This window comes from Phyllobates terribilis, unplaced genomic scaffold, assembly GCF_046119375.1.
Source record: "Phyllobates terribilis strain yellow unplaced genomic scaffold, ASM4611937v1 Scaffold_34__1_contigs__length_13252353, whole genome shotgun sequence".
Classification (NCBI taxonomy): Eukaryota; Metazoa; Chordata; class Amphibia; order Anura; family Dendrobatidae; genus Phyllobates; species Phyllobates terribilis.
Window position 1 is genome coordinate 6,057,840 of NW_027362794.1, and position 26,219 is coordinate 6,084,058.

The following is a 26,219-nucleotide window of genomic DNA, read 5'->3' on the forward strand; positions in this document are numbered from 1 at the left end:
TTCATATGTCTGGCCTGTGTGAAAGGGTGGCAAGATGGAATCCTTTTCTTAGAAAGAAAAAACATTAAAGCCCCAACTTGTTTTTCCAAAACCGATGCGCGGTTATGCTGTGATCAGTCAGTCAGATTGACTGACCGATCACAGCACCCTGAGTCCGGGGGCTGATGGCATAGGTCCCCGCACCTCTTCCCGTGCCACCCAGCCATCAGTGACAGCTGTCGGCACTGAACTGTCACTGCGTTTTTACATGCAGTGACTGTTTAAAGTCATGACGGACATAGCATGTCATGGTGCCAGAAGTGACACCCGCTCATGACGTGCTATGTCCATCATTAGTTGTAAAGGTCTTAAAGGGGTTGTCCAGTACTTTATTATTGGTGATCTATCCTTAGGATAGGTCATCAATATCAGATTGACCTGACACCTATCGATCAGTTTTGTGTGTCGGTGGCTGGAAGGGAATAGTTGCGAAGCAGAACAGAAGAGCTCCGCCAACCAAATAGTGATTGACTGCGACCGGATACTTCACATCCGCTCCTATTCAAATAAATAGAAGTAGGTTGGCAGCATCCCACTGTGTATGAAATGCAATGTTTCACTCCACACAATTATCACCCGTGGGGACAAGATGTAAACAGTTAATTGGTGGGGTGTCAAGCCCCTACATATTTTATATTGATGACTTACCTATTGGATATTGGAGCTATTGGATATGTCATCAATATAAAGTTACCAGACAGTTCCTTTAAGAAAATAGTTTTCAGTTATTCAAAGAGCAATGTCAATTTATATAGACAAGAAAAGCACCAGTTGACTATAGTTCTTATTTTATTAAAATAGCATATTCAACCACCATAAACTGATAATACTTTATTTTCTTTATCCAAGAATACACTTAACAACACAATAGTGATTCAAAATATTCTTATTTATCAGAGCTGCTTTCAAATTGAAATGTACAGCTTTGTGAACATTGAGGAGAACAAAGATAAGGTTTAAGTAACAAAAAAAGACAAAGCTTTCCCACATGTTTTCCCACTCTTCAGGAGTATATCTAAATTGGCAGTATGAAAGAGTGGACCCTTACAAGACTGCCCCAATGTAATGCATAGAGTACATACCATATTAATGGACCTACCATATTCTTTAAACATATATAAATAAATTGGCATTTTTATTTCCATGTCTGCTTCAGCTTCAAAAAGAAACTAGTAATTTAAACCCGTTGTATTCGGCAGAGTCTGAAAGGACTAAATGGTGATTCTTAGCTGGCCCCACCACCAGCAATAGGGCTGACCTGTCCTCAGACAGTTGTCAAAAACAGTCACGGCAAGATATATAAAATGTGGAGATTTCCATGTATTTCCTACTCTACTGTACATAGAAAGACATCTTTAAAAAGTGCAAGGCAATATTTGCAGTTCTCAAATGTTATTAGGCACATCCATTCCTTTAAAGCAAGCTTCATAGGGAAATTCCAGTTTTATTCTTCATGATAGCCCCTCAGAAGTCTCTATTTTCTTGTAAAAGAAACAAGGGGAAAGGGAGAACAAAAATTACATCCTGTAAACCATCAAGATAGCCCCTCTTCTTCACGGAGTGTTCAGTTATGTCGCATTCTACCTTTTTTTATTCTCTCCGGTTTTGGCTTGGGTATATATTGGTTATTTGCTTGGTATTCAAGTTCTTTACTAAAGTAGTGAATTGTTTTATTCAAGCCTTCCTCTAGTGGAACCTGAGAAGAGAGAATAGCAAGAAAAACCATGTTACCGTAGCTTTCTGAACTTACACCAAAGTCAACAAGAACAATCTAAAAAAAAAATAGATTAATAGTATATATATATGAAATGATATAATATATAACTAGTGTTGAGCATTCCGATACTGAAATATCGGGTATCGGCTGATATTCGCGGTATCGGAATTCCGATACTTAATTCCGATACTTTTACAATATCGAATACCGGAATCGGAAGTTCCCATAATGCCTGCGCTCTGCAGTGTCTCTGAAGTATGACAAGCTGGATGGCAGCGCTCAGCTGAGATCCAGCCTGTCATCAGAATGCCATCCCAGCGTGGGAGAATTCTCCTGATCGTTTAAAAGCCGGCGGGCGGTAAAAAGCCGCTGGCTTTTAAACAATCACACAGCCCCATACTGCTTCCCCGCAGCCTCCCACCCCGATCCTCCGCTCCCCTCGCCACCTCCCATCCCGATCGTAAGTTAGGACCGGGCGGGGAGCGCAGCACCAAGGAGCGGGGAGCGAAGGACCCGGGCGGGGAAGCCGGCAGTGAAAAGACTTCACCGCCGGCTTTCCCGTTCTGTGCTGCGCTTTCCCGCCGGTTATTTCAAATGAACAGCTGAGGTATCAGGTGATGCTGATCAGCTGTTCATTTGAAGTAGCCGCGGTGCCCTCAGAGGGTTCACGTGAGTTCATGCTTGACTGCATTGCATGAACTCACATGAACTTTCCCACGGCCGCACAGGTCAGCCTCACCTCCCAGACGATCAGCCCGTCATGATTGGTGTGTGCGGTGTCTGTGCGATGTCTGCGGGTGTGTGCGATGTCTGTGAGATGTCTGCGAGTGTGTGTGGTGTCTGTGCGATGTCTGCGAGTGTGTGCGATGTCTGCGAGTGTGTGCGGTGTCTGTGCGATGTCTGCGAGTGTGTGCGGTGTCTGCGAGTGTGTGCGGTGTCTGCGAGTGTGTGCGGTGTCTGCGAGTGTGTGCGGTGTCTGCGAGTGTGTGCGGTGTCTGTGCGATGTCTGCGGGTGTGCGCGGTGTCTGTGCGATGTCTGCGGGTGTGTGCATGCAGGCAGACATAGGCCAATGTGACACTACTACTCCCATCGGCCTATGTCTGTCCCCTGTCCACTCGTGCCAGCAGGATCAGCTCGATGGCAGCAGTAGTTCCCATCAGCCTGATCCTGCTATATAAAATTTCCCTACTGTGTCCCCAATAAATTTTAAATACATGTCATTGGTGGCCAGTAGTTACCTACAATAAATTAGTTCATACATTACCTGTCCCCGCCGATCGCCACCTAAAATAAAGTAAAAAATAAAAAACTACACCTATACTCACCTAGACACCTAATTCCCCGAAGCCATCGATCTCCTGTAATAAAATAATAAACCACAACCTTATCCTTACCCCTCTGTAGTAGTCCACGAGTGTCCCACGAAGATCTCCAGTTTAGAGCAGCCACATAGAATGTGACCGCTCTGAACCGCCGCCCCCGCTAGAATGATGGGGCCGTAAAGCAGCCCCGTCATTGCATAAGCGGGTTCGCCGGAGTTCAGGCAGCGCTGCTCCGGTTAGCTCCTTTACGGCCCTGCTGTATCGTGAGAAATTCCCACGGTACAGCAGTGCCATAAAGGAGGTCTCCGGAGCTGCGCTGACTGAATGCACTCCGGTGACCTCAGTCAGTGGCTCCCGCTGCCGGGAGCGGACGTGTTCCCGGCAGTGTGAGCTTACAGCAGCCATGCACAGCTGTCACCATCTCCAGATGTGACAGCTGTGCATGGGAGATCAGCGCAGGAACGTGGACAGGTAACTATTTTTTTTTTAGTAAACTAAGAATTAAATAAAATTGTGTGTTTTATTTCAAATAAATTATTTTTTTCTGGGTGTAGTGTGTTTTTTCTTTTTAACACTTTGTAGGTTAGTAATGGGGGTGTCTTATAGACGCCCATCATTACTAACCTGGGCTTCATGGCAGCTGGCGCTGACATGAACCCCAACCCTATTACCCCACTGCCACCGCACCAGGGCAGCGTGGAAGAGCGAGGCTAAGTGCCAGAGTTGGCGCATCCTATGGATGCGCTATTTCTGGGGCGGCTGACGGCTGGTGTTTCTAGCCTGGGAGGGGGCCAATATTCATGGCACCCTTCCTGGGCTATTAATATCAGCCCCCAGCTGTCTGCCTAGCCTTTGCTAGCTATTAAATAGGGGGTACCCCACGTCATTTTTTTTGGGGGGGGGTCCCCCATTTTAATAGCTAGTAAAGGCTAGGTATTCAGCTGGGGGCTGATATTAGTAGTCTGGGAAGCTCCGTGGGTATTACCCCCTTCCCAGGCTTCAAACATCTGCCCCAGCCGTCTGCTTAACCTCCGCTAGAGCCTAAAATTATGGGGAGCCCCACACCAATTTTTTTTAAATAAATCCTTTATTTTAAAACTAAATGACATTTGAGGAGTTAATAAAGATGCAGTCCCTAAATTATTATTTATTTTTTAATTGATTTTTCCCAAAAATTTTGACGTGGGCTTTGCCATATTTTTGTATGCCAGCCAGGTACAGCATCCAGCTTCTATGAACGCGCCATTTTCCGGGGTGGCTGCGGACTGCAATTTGCAGCGGGTGGGGCCCAGAAAGCTTGGGCCTCCCTGCGCTGCAGATTCCAGCCCCCAGCTGCCTAGTTGTACCTGGCTGGACACAAAAATAGGGAGTAGCCCCACGTATTTTTTTTTTTTAATTATTTCATGAAATTCATGAAATAATAAAGAAAGAAAGGGCTTCCCTATATTGTTGTGTCCGGCCGGGTACAAATAGGCAGCTGGTGGTTGGGCGCAGCCCGTTCCTGCCTGCTGTACCTGGCTGGACACAAATATAGTGCGAAGCCCCACGTCAATTTTTTTTTAATTATTTCAAGCTTTCTGGGCCCCACCTGCTGCAAATTGCAGTCCGCAGCCACCCCGGAAAATGGCGCGTTCATAGAAGCGCCATCTTCTGGCGTGTACCCAACTCATCCAGGGCCCTGGTGCGGTGGCTCACTGGGTAATAAAGGGGTTAAGGCCAGCTTGGCATTATCAGCTGGCCCTAAGCCCGAAATTCATGGGGTCACGCCAATATTATACATGACTGCCATGAATTTCTAGTAAAGTATTTAAAAAAAACACAAACACCCAGAAAAAAGTCCTTTAATTGAAATAAACACACAATTCTTTATTGTTCTAAATTAAACCATACTTACCATCACTCCCATTCCAGCTGAAGCCAACGATCTCCTGCAATAAAAGAAAAATAATAAACCAACCTCATCCTTACCTTTCCATGGTTCCCACGACAGCTTCAGCTCTGCTACATCGAGATGACAGGCTGGACCGCAGCAGAACGCTGCCATCCAGCCTGTCATCCCGCAGACACTGAGAAGTGCAGGCATGCTTGCGCTCCTCAGTGTCTCTCTGTGACGGCATAAAGATGAGCCGAGGTCATGTCCAATGAACTCGGCTCACCTCATGCACGTCACTGACAGCGTGGGAGAATTCTCCTGCACTCAGCGCTTCAGCCGGCAAAGAGACGGTGCATGAAAACACTATTATATTTTTAAATAAATCCTTTACACTAAATGACAAGTACAGTAAGCAACACTGTCACTGTGCTTCATATATATGTGACTGACATGTTTCTATCTATCTAATCTATGTGTGAAGCTCTATTCTTTCTGTTGTAAATTGTCGGGTACCGGTGTATGCCGCTGATGAATTGCCGGCTTTTCGCGTAATACATTCTACATTATTCTTAGTTGTTTTACTTCATGTAGAATTAACCTACAAGGAAAGAAAGGGTTTATTTTCATTCCGATATTAGTGTCCCATTGACTTGCATTGGTTTCCGGTATCGGAATCGGCGATATCCGATATTTTTTGGGTATCGGTCCGATCCAATCCGATACGATATTTCCTGATATCGGAAGGTATCGCTCAACACTATATATAACACACATACAGATATATATTTTTTTACCTCTACTGAGGCAGTGATGCTATGATTAAACTCCAGTATACATACCACAGGTTCCCATCCAAGTAGAAGCTTGGCTTTCCTGATACCTGGTTTTCGTCTTTGTGGATCATCTTGAGCTTCTGAAAGAAACTGTATTTCTCCACCACTATAATGGAAGAACATATGCTTAATAGTGGTTTGTGTTTTTTTTCCTTCTTTGAACCATTAAAAAAAAAAAAAAAAAAGCAAAAAAGATTGACTTTGGCGCTCCATGGCATCTTAACCAGCGCAGCACGATCTTCCTCGGTTGACACTTGAATGCCGGCATCTTGTGATTAGTGGACCCCAGCGATGTCATGAAGAGCATTTTACCATTATATGGCAGGGTCTATGTAATCGCAAGAAGTGCCCATTATGTTGGCATTCAAGTGATGGCCCAGGAAGTTTCCTCTTCCTTGGGATGGCAGCCGCAAAGTACAAAAAGTACACTGGACCAAGGTAGTGAAAATCTTTTTGCTCATCTTTATAAGTCATACAATGTTAAGTGCAGTATCGTAGTGTCCAATGTTTGCCATGGGTAAAAAATAAAAATATGCCTGGCCTATGATGTTCTCCTACCAAAGCCTCATTAAGACGCCAATTTAAACACGAAAAACACTGATAGAACTTGTACATATTTTATAGTCTACGGCGCAGTTCACATGTTTGTATTTTGGGGCAGACCACTGCAAAATTACCCAAAGTCTTGTCCGATTTTGATCAAGTTCACAGGTCAAACTCGCCAAGTCTATGGGTCCATTAAAGAAAAAAGAAAACATATCACATGTGCTGTCCGTTTGCTTATAGAAGCCCGAAACACCAAGTTTTTATTTTGTTTTGCATATAAGAAAACAAAAAACTGATGAAGCTGATGGTAAAACGGACACGGACCAGAACACAGATGGAAAATTGTTCAGTTTTTTTGGGTATGAGAAAAATCATCGTCTGAATGAGCAATAACACATGTAAGTATAATGCCTGAGAAGGACAAGTCACAAATGAGGTCCAGCAGCAGCGTGGTCACAGTGAGGGCACCTGCTCTATTTTCCAGAGGCCAAATGGATATGGAAGAGCAGTTTCCATTTAAACATCAAGAATGGAGACTACTTTTTTTTACTTATTTCTTTTTTACTGGAGAGACTATTTTTGCTGTAAAACTTCGGAGTTGCAGCATAACCAAAATATTTTTGTAAAAAAAAATACTCTGTTCATTATCAAAATTGTGTGATAAAAAGAGAAAAGAAAATACAGTGGTCCAGTGGGTGGAGTAACTCATTCATTGCCAGTATGTCTTATATAATTTGACCATGAAGGCCGTCAATCACGGATCAGACCAGCCCCCGTCCCTCTAATCCAAGAACAAGCAAGAATTTAAAGGGGTTTTCTCAAGAGCAAGTGTTCATTTTAATCATCTTGGAATAATAACAATTCAATGTATTAAAATAAAATGTTCCTGCGCGGAGATAATCTTATAAATTGTCCCTTGCTGTGTCTGACCTTGCAGGAGCATGGTCTGATCATACCGCAGCACCTGGCTGGGGGAAAAAAAGTATGTGGACATTACAACACGAGATTGCAAATGATTCTCTGAAGTAAAACATTGTTTAAAAACAGGCAGTGAAATGTTTTACCTCACAGAAAGAGTCATCTGTGATCCCGTGCTGTAATGTCTGTATAATCTTGTGCTTCCTCCCATGCCCAGGAGCCATTACACAGTACACAGCAGGGGCACATTTATAAGATCATCTCCACACAGGAACATTTTATTTAAATACATCCAATTGTGGAAATTATTATTCCAAAAACTCTTGATTAAAATGAACTTTTGTTCGAGGGAAAACCCCAATGGATTTACTTTATACTGTATCAAATGTCCAGTATACAGCAATCTGCTCAGATGCTCCTTGACCATAACACAATGCCAATAGATTTCAGAGCATTTTCATGGGGACAGGTTCCCTTTCAATAGGAAGATACGAGCTGCAAGGACAAATAGTGACAATTGGAAGAATACATTTTCATTTAGACAGTGATGTAGCAGAACATGCCTAAAAAAATACCATTTACATGTTATGTCAGTAGACATTTATAGACTGGGATAAGGCAATTTTACAAGCCAACAAGAGTGCATTGCCATTGGGTGAAGATATAAAATCAATAAAACACTTGTAAGAAAAAAAATTTGGTATCAATACTAATCACAGACCTTTATCAGCAATTCACGCACAGTACACAATTATCCACCTTGTGATTACACATCTAATAAACTATTGGCAGGATTTCTCAGGGGGGCGAGAACTCACCAACAAGTTGCTTAATTAATCTGGCAAATTCCAGGATGGTGTGCTCTTCTGGGTTTCCCTGTGGAGAAGACAACAGCAGATTACAGCTTTAATTGCAAATTGTAATTAATAACCTCAATGCGGAGATGAATTTAGGATTGGCTTACGGTTCTTTAAACTCCAATTACTTTTCCAGGTGAAATGGACAATCATGTACAAAATAATGATATTGTAGAATAGTTTTACCCTTCAGCAAGTCACGTGCCATTCAATTCAATGTGTTGCCTCCCTATCATACTAATGTGGTTCCATGTTGCCCTGGCTTTAGGCTATGTTCACACTGCATTTTTGCAGTGTTTTTACCACACAGAAATGGGCCAAAACGCTAGTGAATTCTTCTGCCAGCTAATGCAATGACAATCCTGAAGTGCTGTGCACATGATCAGGAATTTTCCTGGCAGGATTTGCATTGCACTTAAATCTGCAGCATGTCAATTCTTTGTGGTTTTTTGTCGCTTTTTTCACCCATTGAGTTGAATTGAGTCAGTCAAATCTGCAGCAAAAACGCAGGTATAAAAATATTTGCGGATTTGCTGTGTATTTGATTGACTCCATTTAAGTCAATGGGTCAAAAAGATGGCTAAAGCACACAAAGAATTGACCGCGAGTCACATGCGTCAGCTGATGAGAGACTACTCCTCCCATCAGCCTACAAGAGAGCAGGCGCCGCTGATGGGAGAAGTGGTCTCATCAGCAGACGCCTGTGCTCAAAGTAAAAAAAAAAAAAAGTTAAAATAAAATTTATATTAAAATAACATTATACTCACCTATTCGCCGTAATCTCGAGTGTCCCACGGCGATCGGATCACCCGACAGCACTCTATACACTGACAGGAGCGTAATCGCTCCCGGCAGTGTTTAGCGCTGATCTGCCAGGACAGAGGTCACATGAGTTCATCAGCTGATGAGCTCCAGTGACCTTACTTACGACACAGAATTTTCTCACACAGCAGTGGTGCAGTAAGTAAGATCACCGGAGCTCATCAGCTGATGAACTCATGTGACCTCTGTCCCGGCAGCTCAGCGCTATACACGAACACAGGAGTGATTCCACTCCTGTATCAGTGTATAGCCTGCTATCCTTTAGAACATGTGCATCAGTGATTGCTGATGTGACTGCTCTAGAACTGACCCAGATCTTCATGGGACACTCTGGATTATGTCATCACATCGGACAGGTGAGAGATATGATTGTAAAAAAAAAAAAATGAAAAACAGATGACAATGGCTTCAGCAGGTTAGGCGAGTATACTGTGTTTTTTATTCTTAAATAAATGATTAAAACAGTGTGGACTTTTATTTCAAATAAAGGATTTTTTTCAGGCTGTGTGTTTATTTAAAAATCTTTACTATGGGGTTAGTAATGGGGGTGTCTTTTAGACACCTCTCCATTACTAACCTTGGCTTCATGTCAGGTGCCGATACAAAGCTGACATGAACCCCAACTCTATTACCCCACTTGCCACCGCACCAGGGCAAGTGGGAAGAGCGAGGCTAAGAGACAGATTTGGTGCATCTTATGGATGCACAATTTCTGGGACAGCTAAGGGCCAATATTATTAGCTTTGGAGGGGCCAGTATCCATGGCCCCTTCCCTGGCTATTAATATCATCTCAAAGCTGTCTGTTTAGCCTTTGCTGGTTAGATTTTATAGTGGGACCATATGTGTCAATTCTTTTCAGCGGGACTCCTGTAATCTAGCCAGTAAATGCTAATCAAACAGCTGTGGGCTGTTATTAATACCCAGGGAATATTTTCAGCTAATGGATCCTTCCCTGGCTAGTAATATCAGCCCTCAGTAGTTGGCTTTCCCTCTGCTGGTTACAAAAAGGACGCGGGAGCCCACAGCATTTTTTTAATTTAATTCATTTTATTTCATAAACTCACCCGCAGCATGTCAATTTCTGTAGCTGTAGATTTTGACCGATTGAAATGTCATTACATGTGGTGGATCCGCATGTACTGACAAAACTGTGGCATTAGGGGTAATGGGATTAAGGGGTAATAGGATTAGGTGTTGCTGACACCAAGCCCTCGCTTTAGTAAGGAAGAGGTGTCAGCCAGACACCCTCATTACTAAACCTGTAAGTAAAGACTTAAAGTGTTTTATTCTCAGTGTGTGTTTATTTGAAATAAAACAGACACATTCTTTAATCATTTAAATTAACCCAATATACTCACCCCACGGTAATCCAAGGGTTAAAGCCATGTCCCACGTTTCTTTTTTCAAATATCTCCATTTAGCTCCAAAAAGCATTCATTGCTGTACAAAAACTCTTAAAAAAACAACAAACACAAAAAAGCAATGTTTTTGCTGCCACGAGATGCAGAAACCTTGCAGAAATTTCTGCAATCAAATACTCAACGTGCGCACATGACCTTAGAGTCATTCAGGGCATGTCAATCTACATCAGTCACAGCATAAATTGACAAGCTGCATATTGCAAGTCCAATTTATACTACAGATATTCTTAATAGCTCAAATGTGGCTGTGATGCATTGGAAAGGGGTGAAGTTTAGACACAACCCTAAACCACTTGCAATGCACTGTGTAAGGAAAGAATGCTGCAAAACAAGAATGCTTTAACGAAAAAAAAACAGAAGTGTGAATAGTTTATTTTTATCAATTAATACAATTAAAAGTGAATGAACAAATGAGCAGTATAAATCAAATCAATATATTTGATCAAATTAAAGTGGGGAGAGAAAGATAGGTGTCAGCAGCAGTTACAGACTGCATGCTTGCTAGGCAGAAGCAACTAAGTTATTGCATTTCTTGTGCAATCATTTATGTAAAGGAGGGGGGGGGATTTTTTAACTGTGACTGTATCTCACAAAGTGCACATGTCACATTTTAAATTAATGGGGGGCAGTTTTGAAATATATGGCGCATGACTCGGCACAATCCAGACAGAATGCTGTTGCTTCTAACAGCGACACTGTCAGTTTAAGGCCACGGCTCCACTATCAGTATTCGGTCAATATTTTTTCTCAGGAGTGGCAGCCAAAACCAGGAGTGGGTGATAAATGCAGAGTCGGTGACTTGTTTCTGTAGCACCCCGAGGACTCGGCTGCTACAGGGGTATTGCACCTCAGACCAGAGGTGTGGTATTCCACTCCCAGGTAAGGATGGAGTGTGGAACTGGGCTCAGTTAGCTGCATGCACTACACTCACCCCATTTCCAGGGGACAGATCAACGGTACTCCCACCAGATAGATGTGCAGGTACGACAGCTTCTGTCCCTGGCTGGAGTGGGGAGGGGGGAGGAACATCCCAGTGGTGTAGGAGCAGACAGGGGAGGGACTCTGGGCATAGGTAGGAGCCCATTGGGTGCTGGTCACCTGGGCTCGGGTGTCAGAGGGAGTATATAAGGTGGGCACCATCTTAGGACAGGGTCTTTTTGGTCTGTTCTGTGCAGAGAGGAGCTCAGCCAGAGAGGGCTGATAAGGAGCTGTGGCTCAGTCTGGGCCCAGCTCCAGAGTCAGGCCTGGAGTGGAGGCCTGAAGCTGAAAGAGGGAGAGAGAGAAGTAAGAGGAAGATGGAACAGAAACACCAGGAAAGGCCCAGAGACGCAAGAGAGAGGGAACCCTGAGACCCCACGACATAACGGGTGAAGGGTTGGCAGAACAGGGTGCCGGATCCCAAACTGGTGGAGGCCAATTATCCTTAGCCAGGAACCGGAGGTCGTGGACAAGTTTTGTCGCGACCCCTCGCCATATCTACCAGGAAGGCATACCATATAGGGTCAGGGAAACCGGGAAAGGTTTCACCACCAGAAGGCCCGAGGGAGCTGGACAAAGGTGGATCCCTGGTGGGGACGGCCAGTAGAAAGGAAGAGAGGGGAGCTCAGGACCACGCTCTGGAACTGCCTGGGAGTTGGCCGAGTCCCGCACCTGGTGGACGCAGCACGGCTCGGGTGGTCCTAGCTGTACACAAGGGACCTGATATAGAACTGTGAGTAAAGCTGTGAAAACTGCAATTGCACGTCTCTGAGCTTCCTTGTCACACCACCACTACCACTATCAGCTTTTCCTGCTTCATCAGCTGCCCTGAGGCTATACCCCTCCCGTTGGGGGTTATACCATCCACGCTGCACATCCGTACCACCGGCCTCAGCGGACTGCCCTGCAGCGGCGGCTTCATAGCCGCATCCAACGGGTGGCGTAGTCGGACACTAATACCATCATATCAATAACGCCACTTAGTTTGACACCCTGGGCACGGACCGGGTCACCGCCACGAGGACTACTACCCCTATCGGATCCGGCTCCGGGTATCCCCCGCGTGCACAACGCTGCACAACATGGCCCAGGGAGCGCGTCATTTCTATTATACCTTTTCTCTGATTGTTCCTCTCCTGGTTTTGGCTCCCACTCCGGATAAAAAATACTGACAGAATACTGACCAAATACTGATGGGGCTGTGGCCTAAGTCAGTGATCTGCAAAGAAATATGTCTGATCACAAATAACCAAGAGGGATGAGTTTTGGACCTTTAATTTAAATAAAAAACATGAAGTCTGTCAGTGCAACAGCCCAATAACAGCCTATTTAATAAGTTACCATCAGTTTATATGTTGAGGTCATGGACATTACTAAGGCTGAGACTGTGAAATAGTTAAAAAGATTGCATACAGTCCTATGAGACTTCAGATTACTACACACGTCTTTTCAGTGCAATTGAAGGCTTTGCTGCACATCGCAATACTGCAAACTAATGTATTTTGTACTTTGTTGGTAGCTGGCTATTTATGTTTTTTTTTCCTGGAGATAGCATTTTTCAAAAAATATTTCTCAGAATTACATTTAATAAGAGAGTAGATATGTTCCAGTCACATCCTGCCCTTTTATACTTTTAAGGTTGGAATTACAAATGCAATTTTTTTTAAAGCAACATCCAGGAGTAAAAGGAAGGAAAGACTGACGTGAACCTGGGATTAAAATCAGAATGATTTTGCCAGAAACCTGTCATAAAAACAAAACAAGCAGCCACAAAAATAGTATTTTATAATGTTCAGAAAATGTTGTCACTGTTATTTTGTGTGACTTCCGCATATATACTTTAAGTGATGAAGTATTACAGCAGAATGTAAATATAAACCCAGAAAAGGAAACTTACCAGATTCACCGGACTGCTGACATTGCTGTTCATTAAACCCACAAGCCCATTAACCAGGTCACTAGTAGAGAGAAGAACCAGTACATTGTTAAGGTTTCTTAAAATCTGCCATTAGCTACTACGCTTTGGAACTAAGGTCTGTTGGTTTTGTCTTTCGTTAAGTGGTTGTCCGGTCTTCTCATGAAAGTCGGCAGTCCTCTATGTGACCTCAGACCAGACCTCTGAATCTTATCGGTGAGTGTACCACACGCTGTCAAGATTCTACTGGTGTGGTCAGTGACAGCAGGCAGTAATGTGACCGTAAGTAAGCGATTTGCATACTTCCGGCCACATTCTGACAAGACGTGCTCGGCCTCGCTCAATTAACATGTATTGGGGCCGAGCAGCTTTTACTAGCATATGACTGCATGTATGCAAAACTTATACTTTTAGTTATGTGACTGCCCGCTCTCGCCAGCGACACCAGAGAATCGAGATTGCAGACTTCTGAAATCTTACAGCGTGCGCTATCACATAGAATGACTGCAGCCTTTCATCAGAGGAGCAGACAAGTCCTATAACTAATACAAGTATATTGTATTGTCATAATGTGGCCTAGGCTGGTTATATTCAGCACTGCAGGCTGTGCACAAGGCATGACGGAGTCCACCTCTGTCATCAATTTTATTACAAGTCTGCAGTAAGGGTGAGATCAGACAAAAGTGTGGACAAAACTCTTCCCAACAGCAGTGACCAATGGCTACAGGATTTGTTAAACTAAATTTTGTGGCCTTTGGCCACTGAAGGTTGGAAGTGTTTGGGTCGCACCGTATGCCAATTAATCGGTCCAGGAGTGAGATCAGAGATAAGCTGCCTAACTAACCCTTAGAAGGCAGTGAGACGACCGTATAAATCAGACTGCAATGCATGGAGTGGCCAGCTGGTCTCCCATATATTTCTATGAAGCGGTCACGCCTGGGTCAGGAGATCCTCCGGCCAGTCCATGCATTTCTGTCTGATCTTGGTCTGATTTATACAGTAGTCTGAATGCAGCCTTCAGGAAAGAAAGACCAAACACAGCAAGGTCTCACAAGTAAAGCAGACGGCAGGAAAGAAGAGTTTTGGTCATTCATTATTTAGGCTACATTCAGACAAAAAAAGATCAATAAATGGGTCCAACAGGTGTCACCTCAAAAAACATGAACGGGACCCTCTACATATCCCACAAAAGGAGAGCAGAAGGAACCAAGTGACAACTGAATGAATCATACAAGAAATAAAGGTGACATTCAGACAAAGTGGATTTGTTACAGATTCAGTGGGTACAATAACTCACATGTAACAAACTAAAATGTAGCAGCATAAAATTACCTGGAGATTTCTGGCAAGATTGGTCTTAACTAATCCCTGGGGCGTGTTTATATAATCTTCCTGGCGATTTTGGATCAGAAAACGTCGGAAAAATAGTTTCTCAAAAATAGGAAAAGAAAAACAAAAACACAAAACTATGTCACTCACCCCGTGACTAAAAAGTTATTACTTTATTACATCCGGGCGGAGGAGACAGAAAATAGAGCGACGTCCGTATCACAATGCCAAGCACTTCATGCAGGCTGAATTTAGCGCATGGAGCGTGAAACAGCCGCCGCTCTTTCCTGTCTCCTCCGCCCGGATGGAATCTAGGAATCATTTTGAAGCCATGGGGTGAGGGCCACAGTTCTTCTCTCTTCCTATTTTTGATGTTGCCGGTCTCCTGTTCAGCACCACATGTGGCTATGTTATGACTGACTCAGGAATTAAAAAACGGTTACACTTTATACCAAGAATCAATAGTACACGTAAGAATAAGCATCTTTGTAATATTTCTTATCAGAGAGATTTGCTTCTTGCTCCGCCAAAATTGTTAAGTCTACCAAAATTCTGAATGTAGAAAGGAGGAGCTAGAGATAGAAGGAGAGGAGGAAGGAGGAGCTGTATTTCCATAGAAGCTTAGCAGCAGCACCTGCCATCTTCTCTCAGGAATGGAACACTCGCCCTCACTCAAGACACATTTTACCTCAGAATTGAGAATTTTGATAAGGACTGATCAATTTTGGCAGAGAAAGAAGCAGATTTCTCTGATAATACTTATTACAAAGTTGTTTATTTTCATGTGCACTATTGATTTATGAAACAAAATTAAAATGTCAGTTACGCTTTAACCCCTTACTTACCGGGGACGTATTAGTACGCATATTTGCGTACCCCCCGTTCAGTGAGGGCTGCTGCGCTGAGCCCTCACTGAACGGAGCACATGTCAGCTGATTCTTACAGCTGACATGTACCCGCAACAGCCGCGGGTGGAATCGCGATCCACCCGCAGCTGTTAACATGTTAAATGCCACTGTCAATCTCCGACAGCAGCATTTAACGCGCGCTTCCGGGTAGCGCGTCATAAGCCTCGCCCACCGGCGACCCCGTCATGTGATCGCGGGTCGCCGATGGGCGTGCATGACAACCCTGTGGTTGTCATGATCTTGTCGCTATGAGCGCCACCTAGTGGTCGGCGCTCATAGCACAGGACCATTTCTGCTACATACAGGGGACCTGCTCGTCCCCTGTATGTAGCAGAGGCGATCGGACAGTTGCTGCGTCTAGTGTCCTATGGAGACTATAGAAGCATGCAAAAAGTAAAAAAAAAAAGTTTTTAAAAAAATATAAAAGTTTAAATCACCCCCCTTTCGCCCCATTCAAAATAAAATATATAAAAAAAAAACCCACATACACATATTTGGTATTGCTGCGTTCAGAATCGCCCGATCTATCAATATAAAAAAAGAATTAATCCAATCGGTAAACGGCATAACGAGAAAAAAATTCTAAACGCCAGAATTACGTTTTTTGGTCGCCGCAAAATTGCAATAAAATGCAATAACGGGCGATCAAAACATCGGATCTACCCCAAATGTTATCAATAAAAACGTCAGCCCGGCACGCAAAAAATAAGCCATCAACCAGCCCCAGATCACGAAAAATGGAGACGCTACGGGTCTTAGAAAATGGCGCTATTTTTTTTTTTTTTTTACCAAATTTTGGAATTTTTTTTCACCACTTAAATATAAAAGAACCTATACATGTTTGGTGTCTATGAACTCGTAATGACCTGTAGAATAAGAAGAGCAGGTCAGTTTTAGCATTCAGTGAACGTGGTAAAAAAATAAAATAAAAAACAACTGTGGTATTGCACTTTTTTTGCAATTTTACCGCACTTGGAATTTTTTTCCCGTTTTCCCGTACAGGATATGGTAAAACTAGTAATGGCGTTGACAAGTACAACTCGTCCCGCAAAAAATAAGCCCTCACATGGCCATATTGACCAAAAAATAAAAACGCTATGGTTCTGGGAACAAGGGGAGCAAAAACGAAAATGCAAAAACGGAAAATGCTCCGGGGCTTAAGGGGTTAACCCCTTCATGGCACTGGCCGTACATATACGGCGCTGCAGGAGGTGCGTTCCGACAAAGCGCGGTGTACGGCAGGACGATCGTGTGGGCTCATACCGATGGCCGGCGCAGTTAAACGCGGGCGTCAGCTCTGTATGAGAGCCTACACCCTGCGGCAACGCCCACGATTGGTGCTAGCACCGATCAAGGGCGTTTAACCCTTCTAATGCTGCTTTCAATAGTGACAGCGACATCGATCGGCAAAGCAGAGAGCTCCCTCTGCTCAGATCTGCACAATGCCGCTGAACAAAACGCAATCAAAAAGTTGAAGGTAAATAAAAATTCATCTTGTCCCGCAAAACACAAGCCGCCATACAGCTCCAGCAACGCAAAAATAAAAAAGCTATAGCTTTCAGAATACAGAGATGCAAAAAACAATTATTTCTATAAAATAGTTTGTGTAAACACTGGAAAAAAAGAAAAAGAAAATGTTGTATAGCTGTAATCGTACTGACCCGAAGAATAAAGTTATCTGATCACTCACCACACTGTGAATGGCAAAAAAAAAAATCCCAAGAAACAAATTTCTGTATTGCTGGTTTTTGTTCATTATGCCTCCCAAAAATTGGAATAGAAAAACGATCAAAAAATGTTGTGCCGAAAATGGTATTAATGAAAACGTCAACTCGTCCCGCAAAAAACAAGCCCTCACATGACTGTCAGACGAAATATGGAAAAATTATAGCTTTCAAAATATGGTGATGCAAAAACTTTTTTTTTTTGCTAAAACTAAAGTCTTTTAGAGTGAGACGGCACCCAAACAAAACAAAAATATATAAATCTTGTATCGCTGCAATTGCACCGACCAGAAGAATAAAGTCGTCTAATCAATTATATCACACGAGGAATGGCATAAAAAATAGATACAACCAATTCTTCACCTGCTGTTGATTTGTTCATTTTGCCTCCCAAAGATCGCAGTAAGGCTCAGCTCACATTTATCCTTCACACTGCACTGAGCACTTACACCAGGATTTCTGTGTGAATATCTGAAATACGTGATTTAGATGAAAACCCCCACGGAAGATTCCCTATAGTGAGGCAGATGGAGGCACTCTGGCCTATGATCCAGCAGTGCCAGTTTTTTTAAGCGCATACACATAAGCGTGGCCAACCACACAGTTTTGTGCACTTCTGAAAAGGACACCGCTGAACAGAGGCCAGACGGAGTACAGAGTAACTCTGCTGCCTCTTTATAGTGAACGGATCAGTCGGGGATTTCATCAGAATCACGTCATTCGGAGATTTAAATGGAGACCCCGATGCAAGTGCACAGAATAAATGTGATCCCAAATATTATGTAAAATGTTCCCAACAAAAGCTTCAACTCAATCCAAAAAAAAAGCAAGTCTCCACTCAGGTAGTCATCTGTTAATGGAAACATAGGGAGCTTTCACGTTACTAGTAGCACAAAGGCTCTGGAAAAGTGCTATGGCTCTCTCCACCCCTCAAAAGAAATCCAGCAAATTCTGTACTCCCAAATCCTCATGCTGCCCCCTCCTTTCTCAGCCCCACAGTGTGCCTAAACTGTAGTTAGCATTCACATTTGGCATTTCTGTAGCGATGGGAGCCCGCTTAATTTACAGGGTACATGTCTCCAGAAGCCTGAGCTGGGCACAATGTGTGGGTACTGCAACGTACTGGGCACTACGACGGCAAATTTCACTCAGCAACATACACTGCTGCTCGTTTCTGGCAAACATTCATGGAGTCAAATTTGTGACTTCACCTGTAGATAAATTCCCAGAGGGGTGTAATTTCCACAATGGATTCATTTGAGGGGGATTCTGCTCTTCTGGCACATAGGGAATTCTGTATATGGAGTCTGCAAACTATTATACAATATTTTGTTCTCCAAGAGTCAAATAGCGCTCCTTCCCTCCAGCGTCTCGTCATATGGCTAAACCACATATGGGGTATTGCCCAAATTCAGCAGAAATTGTGTGACAAATTTTGGTGCCATTTTTACCAATTTCCCCATATGAAAATGTAAAATCTGGAGCTAAAACAAAATTTTTGTGGTAAAAAAGTAATTATATTTTCTTTACTGCCCAATGGTATAAGGTTCTGTGACATACCTGTGGTGTCAATTAATCTAGGCGTGCATCAATCATATTAATTGAGAGGTATAGTTTGTAAAATGAGGTCTATTATGGGGGGAGGGGGGTTTGTTGTTCTGGCACCTTGGGGGCTCTGCCAATGTGACATGGCACCCTCAAACCATTCCAGCAAAATGTTCACTACAATATGGTGCTCCTTCCTCAAGAGGGGTAGTTTCCAAAATGGAGTCACTTGTGGGGGGTTTCTGCTGTTTTGGCATGTCAAGGGGTCGTCAAATGTGACATGGCATTTGCAATCTGTTCCAGCCAAAACAACAGAATTCAATTAGGGCTCCTTCCCTTCCCAAACAGTAGTTTTCCACCACATTTGGGGTTTTGGTGTACTCAGGACAAGATTTCACAACAGACTGAACTGTCCATTTTCTCCTGTTACCCTTGTGAAAATTAAAAATTTGGGGCTGAAGTAACATTTTTGTGGGAAAAATGTATATTTTCATTTTCATGGCTCAGCGTTATAAAATTTGGTGAAGTACCAACGGGATTAAGGTTCTCACTACACATCTAGATAAATTCCTTGAGGGGTGTAGTTACCAACTTGGGGTCACTTATGGGGGGTTTCCACTGTTTAGACACATCAGCAGCTATGCAAATAGTACATGGCGTCCGCCATCTATTCCAGCCAATTTTGCTTTCCAAAAGTCAAATTGGCGCTCCTTCCTAACCAAGCCCCGCTCCCAAAACAGTTTTCACCACAAAATTTGGGGCTAAATGAACATTTTTGTGGGAAAATGTAAATTTTTTTCCTTCCACATTTCTTTAATTCTTGTGAAGCACCTAAAGGTTAATAAACTTCTTGAATGAGGCATTGAACACCTTGAGGGGTGCAGTTTTTAAAATGGAGTCACTTGTGTATTTTCTATCATATATGCCTCCCAAAGTCACTTCAAATATGATGTGGTCCCTGAAAAAACAAAACAACCCTCCCCCCCAAATGTTTCAATAATCATGCTGATTTAAAGTAAAGTAGACATGTGAAAAATGTTCCATATTAACAATTGTGTGTTTAAGGGCATAAAAATTAAAAGTTTGGAAATTGGGCAAAAAGTGTGAACATTTTGCAATTTCCGATATTTTCACAAATAGCGAACAAATTTTACCACCATCATGAAATACAATGTCACGAAAAAACAAAACAAAAAACAATCTCACAATAACTGAGACCCGTTGAAGCGTTTTAGAGTTATTACCACATAAAGTGCCACTGGTCAGAATTGTAAAAACTGGCCTGGTCATGAAGGTGAAAACAGGCTGGGGAGGGGAGGGGTGTGAAGGGGTTAAAGGCTTAGTGCCCACAATGCAGAAATGAAGCAGAAATTCTCCTGAGTATTTCTGTATCTCCTTGGCAGAAAAACGCATGCGTTTTTTACATGCATTTTTGACGCGCATTTGATGCGTATTTGACATGCGTTTTTCCAATGCATTGTATAGGCAAATCTGCATGCAGAAACGCACAAGAATTGGTCATGTCCGTATTTTTTCTGCGAGTAAAATCTGCGCAGAAAAAATACGGACCATGTGCACAGAACTTGCAGAATGTCATAGGAAGTCATGGGATAAGGTATGCAATGCGTTTCTGGAGCGTTTACACGCTGCAAATACGCACCAAAATACGCACCGAAAACGCATCGTGGGCACACAGCCAAACAATTATATTTATCTCCATGTGTTACTCCATTAATTTGATTACAATTACTAGAAAAGAGGATAGTTTGGCATTACATTAGTTTCTCAAAAATGCTCAAAAGAATAGAATTTTTATTTCATTTCTATATGTTAAGGCTTTTGAGGTTCTTAAAAATGCTCAATCTTTCAAAAACCGCTAGCAATTAGAAGTAGTAATATGTACATTCTTCTGGCATTTTCCACCAGAAAGACGCTGCATACTGTGGCGCCCTGCTACGCATTGGTGCCACAGAACCCAGAAGGCTGCATGGATGGACTTCTCCACAAGAGGCCCCCACACATTCACACACCTCCACCCTACCACCTCAGACCAGCAGAGGGAGCCGTTAGCGATATATAAAGGGAGGGTGGAGCCAGGCAGCTCAGTTAGTGTGCAGTGAGTGTTCAGAGACAGAGAGAAACACAGCTCAGAGTTGAGCAGAGAGCGTGCTGACGCTCAGACAGGAGCACGCTGGCTGCTATGCTTAGGCGAGCCAAGGCCTACAGCACGTGTGAAAGCCTAGTGAGGGCCTTGAGTGGGCCGAAGGCGAGAGGAGTAGGAAGAAGTAGTGAGGGGGCAGAGGAGCATACCAGGCTCACCCCAATATATATACCGGACACCGGGTCCGCGCCTACAGGGACATTTATAGTCAGTAGGAACCACCGGAACCCCTGGAGGACTACAGGTCCCAGGATCACCGAATGCTGACTACAGTACCAGGGCTAGGAGACACGGAGGCCCCAGCGTCCAGGGAGAGTGATCTCCAAAGAGAAGGCCCTACCACCAGGTCAGCAGGTGCAGAGAGAGACAGTAACCAAGCTAGGCCTAGCTCCAGGCAGGTCGGAAGCTTAGAGAGTAAAGCAACGGATCAGGAGGCCCTATACCCGCTCACTGGGGAGAGTCCAAAAGTGTGCCCTTCACCTGGAGTACCCTGGACCGTGCCTGCAGCATCACCAGTAAAGGTACTGAAGCTTACCCCCGTGTGAGTGTCTGTCTTTCCTCCGGGACCGTCCTGCCGTCTCTCCCTTGCACCAACATCCATTACACGCCACGCTGCCCTGAGGCCCGCTCCACCTGTGGGGCGCCATTCCATCACAAGATGCTCTACCATCTGCCTCAGAGGACTGCTTCGCAGCGGCGGCTCCCTCTAGCCGCAATCCACAGGTGGCGCCACAAACTTTCCAAATCCCCTATATATTCCCCCTTTTACTGACCTCCCTGGGTCACGGACCAGGCCAGCCACCGTGATATCCCCCAGCTACCGGAGGCCCGGCTGCCGAGTATCCCACGGCCCCGGGGGTGCGTCAATACCTTACAATGCAAGTCGATCAGAAGGCTAAAAAGATGTCCGGGCAGAAGATCTGACAATTACCTGGTGCGGTGCTGGGAAAGGTTGACTGGTGGAGGTGTTTGACCAGTCACACACAGTCATCTAATCGCAATTGTAAAGCCAGGCTCAGATTCATGAGGTGTACAAAAACAAAAAACAAACCCGACGAACTTTATTTTTTTTAATCATTTAAGGGAACGTGAACCTACGATCGTTTGATTGCTTATATTATATACTACAATACTGTGGTAGCTCAGTCTCCATAGCAGACCATGAAATTCACTAATTACCAAAATACTGTGATATTGCAGAAATTAGTGAATATCATGGTCTCTCAAGGAGACAGAGCTTCATAGGAGTCCAAATAACTCGGACGAGTTTGTGTCTGTGAAAAGCATCAGACAGCACTCAGATGCCATCAGAGTGCAGTCTGATTTTCACAGACCAACTGAATGGAAGAGGTGGAGAAACTTTTTTTCTTCACCTTCGAGAAAATTGGATCACACTCTGATCAGAGTTTGATCAGCGGGCGATCAGAGTGTGAATAGCATAATTGAACAGATTTTCTCGGATGAGAGAAAAACTGTCATGTGACCCTTGCCTTAGAATGCAGCACTAGTGGGCATGCTCAACTGCCACTTTATGCATTCCCCACCAGTCAGCCAGAGAAAGCAGAGTACAGTCCTCTAGGGAACGAATGGAGTGGCAGTGACTCGCCCCCTGGGCCGTGGGGTACCCGGAACCGGGCCTTCTAGTGTACGGTGCTGATGGGGGTAGTAGTGGCAACCCGGTCCTGTGGCTCAGGGTGGTCAGACCAATGCTGTGGCAGTCTATTTATAGATGTTTTGAATGTCTGACTACGCCACCCGTGGATTGCGGTCAGGGATAACCGCCGCTGCAAGGCAGACCGCTGAGGCTGGTGTTGGTGTGCAGCACAGGGGTAGGATAACTCCCCACGGGAAGAGTGTAGCCTCAGGGCAATGTAGGTGGATGCTGGGGGTGATGGTGCAGGTGCAGCATAAATCACACAGAGTCCAATGGTGCAGTCCAGGGTCTTTTACTCACAGTTGTTATCCAAATCACTTCTGTCAGCAACGACTGCCCAAGCCGTGCTGCGTCCACCAGGTGAGGGGCTCGGTCAACCCCCAGGCAATTCAGGAGTATGGCACAGGACCCCCTTCTGTCCTTTCTCTGGCCTCTCGTGCCCCACCAGTGACCACACTTCTGTCTAGCTACAGCGGACCGTGTCGGGTAAGCGTTGGCCTACACTTCCCGCTATCCTATATGGTGCCTTCCTAGCAGGTTTGGCGGGGGGTCGCACTAATAAATGATCACGACCTCCGGTTCTTGGCTGAGGGATGATTTACCTCCACCAACTTGGGAATCCGGTACCCTTCCACAGCCTGACCCTTAGTGCTCCGGTTGCTGTCCGTTCTGCTCTCCTAGGGTCCCTTCTGCCTTCTTGTTTCTGGAGCCCTTCCACTCCTCTGTCTCTTCTCCTTCCTTCCTTCTCCTTCTCCTCTTCTCCTCTCTGGCCCCGGCCTTCTCTCTAGGCCTGCCTCGTGGAGCTGAGCTCAAGCTGAGCCACAGTTCCCTGCCAGCTCTCTCTGGCTGAACTACCTCTCTCTTTCTCCACTCCACTACTCAACTTCTACTCCTCACTTAAGATGGCTCCCACCTTTTATCTACTTCTCTGTGTCTGAGCTCAGGTGACCTGCACCCAATGAGCTCCTTCCTATGCTCCAGAAACCGTCCCCTTCTGCTCCTACACCACTGGGTTCTCTCCCCCCTCCCCACTCCAGCCAGGGACATGGTCAGTTGTGCCTGCAATAAAATGGGAGCACCGTCGAGCTGTCCCCTGGAAATGGGGAGTGTGTGGTGTATGCAGCTAACTGAGCCCTGGTCCACACTCCATCCTTACCTGGGAGTGGAATATCACACCTCTGGTTGAGGTGCAATACCCCTGTAGCAACCGAACCCTCGGGGCGCTACAGCAGTCACATGTGTACTCCATTCTAGGGAGGGTAAAAGTGCCCTGTTCTGATGATCAATGCCGGGATCAAACAGTTAGACCCCCAGTAAACTGTGGGTAGGTGACAAAAACCTCTTTAAAAGGTCACGTTCAGTATTTAATTCATATTTTACCTCAGTGTTTGTAAGCCAAAACCAGGAGTGTGTGATAAATGCAGAAGTGGTGACGTGTTTCTATTATACTTTTCCTCTGATTGTTCCACTCCTGATTTTGGCTTACAAATACGGATATAAAATACTGACCAAATACTGAACGTGTCAGCATTTTTTGTTTTTATTCACCGCTGTAGTGGAGCTTTAAACGCAAGTCCTCCGGTCATGTATTCACCCTCCGGCTTCTTCACTGTTATTTTTTTGGAAATTAAATACACACATACTTTTTTCCCACAAAAGTGTTGTAGCCTCAAATTTTCTCATTTTCACAAGGATACCTGGAGAAAATGGCACCAAAATTTGTTGTGCAATTTCTCCTGAGTACACAGATTCCCCATATGTGGTTGAAAATGACTTTTGAGGCACAGTGCAATGCTCAGGAGGGAAGAAGCGCCATACTGGAGTTAAAATTTTGCTGGAATGGTTTGAGGGTGCCATGTCACATTGGCAGAGCCCCTGAGGTGCCAGAACAGCAGAAACCTCCCATAAGTAACGTCATTTTATAAAACTAGATCCCTCAATGAATTCATCTAGGGGTGCAGTGAGGATGTTGACACCACATGTGCCACAAAGAATTTTATACCAATGGGCGGTGAAGATTAATCGCTTTTTTTGCCACTAAAATGTTGTTTTAGTTCCAAATTTTTAATTTGTCTAAGGGCTAAAGGGAAAAAAATGGATCTTTGTTTTTTGGGCAGATTTCACTGTTATGGTTTGAAGGTGCAATGACCCACTGGGAGAGCCACTGAGGTGCCAGAACAGCAGAACCCCCACAAGTGACCCCATATTACAAAATTACACCTCTCAATGAATTAATCTAGGGGTGCGGTGATCATATTGACACCACAAGTGTGTCAGAATTTTACACCATTGGGCAGTGATGAAAAAAAATAAATTACATTTGTTTACCACAAATATTTTGCTTTTGCCCCAGATTTTACATTTTTATACAGGGAAAAGGGTAAAAATGGCACCAAAATTTGTCACAATTTCTGCTGAATGTAAAAATATCCCATATGTGGCTGTACAGTACTGCATGGTGTACGGTGAGATTCGGGAGGTAAGGAACGCTATTTACCTCCTGGAGCACAGATTTTCCTAGAATAGTTTGCAGACTCCAGATACAGAGCCCCTACGTGCTAGACGAGCAGAATACCCCCTCAAGTGACCCCATTTTGGAAATTATACCCCTCTGGGAATTTATCTGCAGGTGTAGTGACGATTTTGACTCCATGGGTGTTTTACATTAACAAGCAGCAGTGGATGTTGGAGTGAAACTTGCAAATCTACTAATGAAGTGCCCGGCACTTTCTACTGGAGACACGTACCCGTAAATTAAATGGGCTCTCATCGCTACAGAAATGCCAAACATGTGGACGTTAAATGTGGTTTAGGCACACTGTGGGGCTCAGAAGGGGGATCATCTGTATTTGGGAGTTCAGATTCGCTGAGTTTCTGTTTTTTGGGGGGGGGTGGCGAGGAGCCATAGTACTTTTCCAGAGCCTTTGTACTGCCAGTAACATGGAAGCCCCCCATATTTCGAATGAAGTAATGCAGATGACACAGCCGACTGGTCCACTCACTATAATGGGGCAGCAGAGTTACTCTGAACTCAGTCTAGCCTCTGTTCAGCAGTGTCCTTTTCAGAAGTGTACAAACCTGTGGTCGACTGTGCTTTCATGCAAGCCTAAAAAGACGGACACCACCGGATCATAGGCCAGACGGCGTCCACAGTGTCTCCATCTGTCTCACTATAGGGAATCTTCCCTTTAGGTTTCCGTCTGAGTCACGTATTTCAGAGATTTACATGGAAACCCTGGTGTAAGCGCTCAGCGTAGAGCACAGGATAAATGTGCGCTGAGCCTTACTGCGATCTTTGGGTGACAGAATGAACAAATCAACAGCTGGTGAAGATTTAGATTTATTTTTTACGCCGTTCCTTGTGCGGTATAAGTGATTAGACGACTATTCTTCAGGTTGGTGCGATTACAGCGATCGCTGTATTCTGAGAGTTATAAATTATTTTGGCATTGATGGAGCTGTATGGTGGCTTGTTTTTTTTTTGGGGGGGGGGTGCAAGATGATGTTTTCAGTGATACAATTTTTTATTTACATTCATATTTCTGATCGCGTTTTAGTCCACTTTTTGTTTGGTGGTACGATGAAAAAGTATTGGTTTTTGCCTCCTTTTGTATTAATTTTTTAAAGCTGTTCACTGAACGGGTTAATTAGTTTG

The 26,219-nt window shown here is 44.2% G+C and overlaps 1 pseudogene; it reads right to left on the minus strand.

The window, feature by feature from the left end:
- Nucleotides 1-1,599: 1,599 nt before the first annotated feature.
- Nucleotides 1,600-26,219, minus strand: part of LOC141180626 (UDP-glucuronic acid decarboxylase 1-like) — a 112,532-nt pseudogene continuing 87,912 nt past the window's right edge.